Raw genomic sequence first — 5,997 nt, forward strand, 5'->3', positions numbered from 1 at the left:
GCTCAGGGGCGGCCTCCGCCGCGCCACGGAGCCCTCATCCTCAGCGGGCGCCGAGGCCGCCCCAAACCAGGCCGCGCATCGACGCGCACGCGCAGGGCGCAGGCGTCGCGGCGGAACGGGTGGCCACGTCCGCAGCCGTGGGAACCGCTCACCGCTGCGCGGCGGGGGGCGCGCGTGGGACGGCGTAGAGGGCGGGGAGGGGAGCTGCGGCGCGTTCCCCCCCGCTCCACGCCCGGACAATGGCGCCGCCCGGCAGCGCGTCACCGCCGCTCTCCGCGCCCCGCTGTCGCCGCGAGGTGGCGCGCTGCCACCTCAGGAGGCTCCCTGAAGAAGCTAATACTGCTGATTGGGTGAGGTGCCTCCGCCAATGTCAGCAGCATGGGAAATAATCAGGAGTTGGGAGCCATGGCACAAGTGAAAAACTGACCTAGTTGCTGTCAAGGAAACATGGAATGAAATTGCACAACTGGAGCGCAGTGAACAAGAGCTACCAGCTTTTTAGAAGAAATAGGGATGGAGGGGCAGGGGAGTTGTCCTCTGTGTTAAGAAGAGCTGCCTTTGAGAAACAGCCATGGTCAGACGAGAGCTTGTGGGCAGCAGCAGGAACTGGTCCATTGAAGGACGTCTGCTGGGTGGGGTCTACTACAGGCTGCCTGTGTGTGAGGCCTTCTTGCTACAAAAGGCTCTCATCCTGATGGGGGATTTCAACCACCCAGGTATCTGCTGGGGAGACAAGATGATTGGCTGCAAGCATCCCAGGAGACTCCTTAAGTGCATGGATAAATATCAGGGACTGGTCCAACAAAGGACATTGATGCTAAGGGGTCTACTACGGGCTGTGTGATTCGGGGTAGCCTGTGGATGAGGCCTTCTTGCTTCAGCTACAGGATGCATTGTATTCACAGGCTTTCATGCTAATGGGGGATTTTAGCCATCCAGATGCCTACTAGGAAAGAAGCACTGTGGGTTGCAAACAATTCAATAGACTCTTGAAGTGTGTTGATAATAACTTCCTGGTCCAGCTATTATACAGATTGACCTGAGGAGAAGTGTTACTGGATCTGGTGCTCACCAGTGCAGAGGAGATCATTGAATAGGTTCAGATTGAAGGCAGTCTGGCTATATTGACCATGCCTTGTTTGAATTTGTGATCTTGAGGAGTATGGACCTGGAGAAAAGGAAAGTCAGGGCCCTGAACTTCAGGAGAGTGAACTTCTGTCTGTTTAAGGAATTATTAGATGAGATCCCTTGGAAGACTGTCCTTAGGGGAAAAGCATTGGAGTAGAGCTGGCAGCACTTTTAAGGACACCTTTTTGACAACACAAGAGCTCCGTATAAGAAAACAAGCAGAGAAAGCAGGAGACTAGTATGACTGAGCAAGGACCTACTGATCAAACTAAGGGAAAACAGGGACTCTCTCTTGAAATGTCTTTCTTGAACTGGGGTGCCAAAATCTGGACACAGTACTCCAGATGTGGCATCACCAGGGCAGAGTAGAGGGGGAGGATCACCTCCCTTGATCTGCTCACCACGCTCTTTTTAAAGCACCCAGGATACCATTAGCCTTCTGAGCCACAAGGGCACATTGCTGGACCATGATCAACCTGCTGTTCACCAGTACACTCATGTCCTTCTCTGCAGAGTTTCTTTCCACACATCAGCCCCTAAATCTGTGCTAGTGCGTGCAGTTATTCCTCCCCATGTGTGGGACTCTACACTTGCCCTTGTTGAACCTCATAAGATTCCTTTTTACCTAACTTTCCAGCCTGTCCAGGTCTCACTGAATAGCAGCACAGCCTTCTCATGTGTCAGCCACTCCTCCTAGCTTTGTATCACCAGCAAGCTTGCTGGGGTGCACTTTATCCCTTCATCTATGTCCCTTAGAAGATGTTAAACAAGACCAGATGCAGTACTGACCCGTGGGGAACGCTGTTAGCTACAGGCCTCCATCCTGTCACTGATCACAGCTTTCTGAAATGTACCAGTAAGCCACATCTCAATCCACCTCACTGTCCATGCATCTATCCCACACTTCCTAAGCTTATCTACAAGGATGTAGTGGGAGACAGAGTCAAAACCTTGATGGTGTCGAAGTTGACAACACGCAATGTTCTCTGCTCATCTATCCAGCTGGTCGTGGCATCATAGAAGGCTACCACATTGATAGAGCATAATTTCTCCTTGGAGAATCCATGTTCATTACTCCTGATGACTTTCTTTTCTTTCACTTAGAAAGGCTTGTATTCCATGCTTGAAGATGACATCCACAGTAAGTTTTCCAGTGTACAAGATTCTACGATTCTGTTTCTTCATGCTTGCACTATATTGCCATCTAGGATTTTCTGGTAATTGCCAAGAAGTTTGGAAGATTCCATTGCACTTTGTTCTTGGTGAATTGTCTGATACGCAGTGAATTTCATGCAACATCCAGTGCAACATTAGAAAGTCTTCAATAGGAATGCTTCCTGGATAGATAAAGTGAAACAACAACCTGTATGGTACATGAAGTGCCAGAGTTTGTAGACGTGCTACAGAAGAGCACAAGGATTAAATATTGTGTTGACATTAATGAGAAAACAGAGGCAAAAGATTGGACATGTTCATATTGTTAGCTAACAGCTTTCTTCCAGTCATATAGTGAACTCCCTTATTTTGGGACATCCTGACGTATGATTTTGATCCCAAGGTCCACTCTGAAGCAGGGAAAATAAATTATAGAAGTCGTCTAAAATATGAAAGGAAGTGGATTAGGGATGGAATGGTACAGTGTGGGGGATAGAGATCAGATATCTCAGAGAGAAGAGACTTACATGTTTTTTCTGCTGCTAGCATCATATGTTGAATGAGACTCAGCAATAGCCAGTTGCATCTTAGATTTCATCCGAGTAACAATCTAGAGTAGCTTTTAAATGAGGAGAGATGAAGGGATGAGAACATATAGGGATATGTCTGCTGGAAAAAGAAAGCTTGATTCAGAAATTCACTTTTCGAAAATTTAATGTTATTTTAAATCGGAATTATTTTTTGTTTGCATGTTTGTAAATTGTTCACAGTTCAAGTGGGGTGCTCTGCTTAGAAGATGTAAACCTATTAAAAGAAGTGCAGGCTCTGCTATTTCAGCTGCCTTTTGCGGATCCCTTAGCAGTTTAATTGTCCTTCTGTCCAAAAGCCCATTTCCCAGCATAACGATCCCTGATGGCCATGAGTCAAACCAGAAGACGTCGACGATACTTGCAGGCAAGTTTAGTTACGTACCATGTGCACTCTGTCCGGTAGGGGGAGATGTTGCCAAACGGCAGGAATATTCAAACTGGAGGAAACTTCGGGTTGCGTGGTCGAAAACGATGGATGGTCCAAGGATCACCAAGAAGGCAGCCCGCTGTGGTTATGGCGTAAGAGTCAGCCTGTTGCCTAAGGGCCACGCAGGTGGTGAGGGAAGGGACTGGAGGGGCATGGGGGTGATTTCTGTAGTCACAAATGGAAGAAAGTCCCACACAATCATCCAACACAGAATCAGAGAGGTGAGTTAAATTACAGTATTGTGAAGGCTGTGGGATGCTGGATTGACTGTTCCATACTTTTTAAGTTTGGGAACACGTGACACGCTGATGCAGGTTGCCTCCTATAGTGTCATGCTTGTGACTTCTGCCTCGTGCTCAAGGGCCTGAGTGCTCAAGGGCCAGTAAATTAAAAAGAAAATCCCCTCCTGGTGGAAGCAGAAGTGCTCAATTTTATGTCCAATGGAGAGCTGGAGAGATAGCTCTAGTTTGGGTTTTTGATCTGTAAAGAAAGTTGATCTGATTTCCCCCTGGATGAAATACAATGATTGGTGTGGGTACCCATGCCCAGGCTACTGAACACAGAGGTAGATATTCGGAACAAGCTGTAGACTCCAGCCTGCTGGAAGCAAAGTTGAGACTGTCCATACAGGGAAGCTCTGGCAAAGATGTTCTGCACATGGGTGTTTCTTTCCAGTTGTACTTTCCTTAAGAACTTTGTTTAGAAAATATCTTAGTAGCTTTGTATTTATTAAGTAATGGCAATAGAGATTTCTGTACCAGGAAATACTTGGTGGGATTAACTAAATTGGAATGACAGAAAACATCTTTTCTTTCTGATTCAGCATGAGAAGACAATGACTTTGCTAAGACTTCTGCATTTCAACCTCCTGATTCCAGCTCATGATGTGCTCTTTCATTTTTCAGATAGCAAAGAACAACTTAGCAGAGAGAAGCATTTCTGGGAAGAGGCATCAGGTACCTGTGGGTTTCAATTCAATCATGATACTAAACTGATCCATAGAGACTTGCAGAAAATTTCAGAATTGGCATTTGAGGAAGAAAGGAAAAAAGGGAGCTGTCTCTGTAATTAATGTAGTGACTTCAATTGCTGTGAGTCTCCTCTTCTTGCACTTCTGTGGTATATCACCTTATATCCATGCATCAGTATCTGTATGCACTAGGAAAGTTACGCAGATAAAAGAGAAAGCAAGGCCCCTGTGTTGTAGTAATTCAAAAAAAAAAAAAAAAAAAAAAAAAAGAAATAACTTAGCATGAAAGACTTATGGTGACTTAAGACATTTTCCTGCTATAACATGCTAGTATCAGCGAAGTAGCAGGCGTGAGAAGGGAAAAAATGCTGATGAAAAATCAGAAAATTGCTTAAAAACAGGATCACTTTAGAGGCTATTCTGATTTCCTATAATGTTGTGTTTTGGCTGGAAAATATGTATCTGAGGTCAATGTAGCAGAAAATAAAATCAGCAAAAACATACACGGGGTTGCTGTGCTGGAATGAGAGTTGCATTCCTTACCGAGTTGGTCACAGAGAATGGTGCCTGTTTAAATTTACATAAAACAAATCTTAAAGCATCTGTCATGCCATATTCTAACATGTGTGCTGTTTCCTATCAGTTTTACATTATCAGAAAGCCTTTGTTTAGATATAAGCAACTTTTGTTACTCAGATGCGCCAGCATGTGGCTTTGCTTCTCTTTCTGCACTGTGGCAATGCTGGCTGTGGCCTGGGCACTGCCATGCTGGCCCAGGCTGGCTCTGGAGTGCTCTGGCTCCAATCCCACTGCTCAGCCCCTGCCTCTGAGCATCCTACTTATGTATGGATTCCCTGCTATGTGGTACTGCTGTGGTACTGCTTAGATTTTGCCAGGAAAGCTAAGAAAAGGAAGAAATCAGTCCTACTTCCCCTGTGAGCCTTCATGAAGGAGCTGCATTGGGAAGAAAAGAGGAGGCCATAAACCGAGTGTGGTGTCCATAGGTGGAGATGGCACTGTTTCCTGCAGGCTCCCTTGCTCTCTGCTGATGATCTAGTAGTGCCAGTCTCAGTGTTCACTCTGGTTTCTGCCTGGTATTTCTCCTTATGTGTCTGTCACTTGATTGTGCTAGTAGGAAAACACTTGGAGCTGTCATTATTCCTCATGACTGGAGGTCCATGGAAGGGGCAAGCTCTACTTTGTTGCCTGTCAGCAGGGATGGTGGGGCTCAACAGCTGTTTCTCATGTGCGTGGCCAAGGAGATTTCCCAAATGGATAGATCCTGCTGACTTGGCCTTGTCATCTTCCTGATGAATGCAAGAACTAGTTCAGGGTTTGGCCCTTTGATGGCAGCAATGCATGCAGAAGCTGAGTATCTCCCAACATCATGTGTGTGGTTTGCTAAAAGGTTTTGCAGAGGGAATACAAACATAGAATCCGGCAGAGTAATGTGGTTTTGTAGGGATATGAGTGGTGGTGAAACCAGTGGTTTAACCACAGGTCATTAAGACTTTGCTTAATAATAAAAATGCCGTATTTGAAATTATCTCAGAGAATTTTCTGCAGCTTTCCAATCAAAATTAATCAGGTCCTGTGAATAGAACACCTGAACCATTGAAAATGAGTCACTGCTTTCTTTCCAAAGGATGTAAATCAAGAATGTCCAACCTGTGGCCTGCAGTTTTCTGTTGATCTAGCACAGCTGGCAGTGCAGCCTGCACAATGCC

Source organism: Centrocercus urophasianus, unplaced genomic scaffold, assembly GCF_019232065.1.
Source record: "Centrocercus urophasianus isolate 14NV4802_14NV808 unplaced genomic scaffold, USGS_Curo_1.0 seq_25, whole genome shotgun sequence".
Lineage (NCBI taxonomy): Eukaryota > Metazoa > Chordata > Aves > Galliformes > Phasianidae > Centrocercus > Centrocercus urophasianus.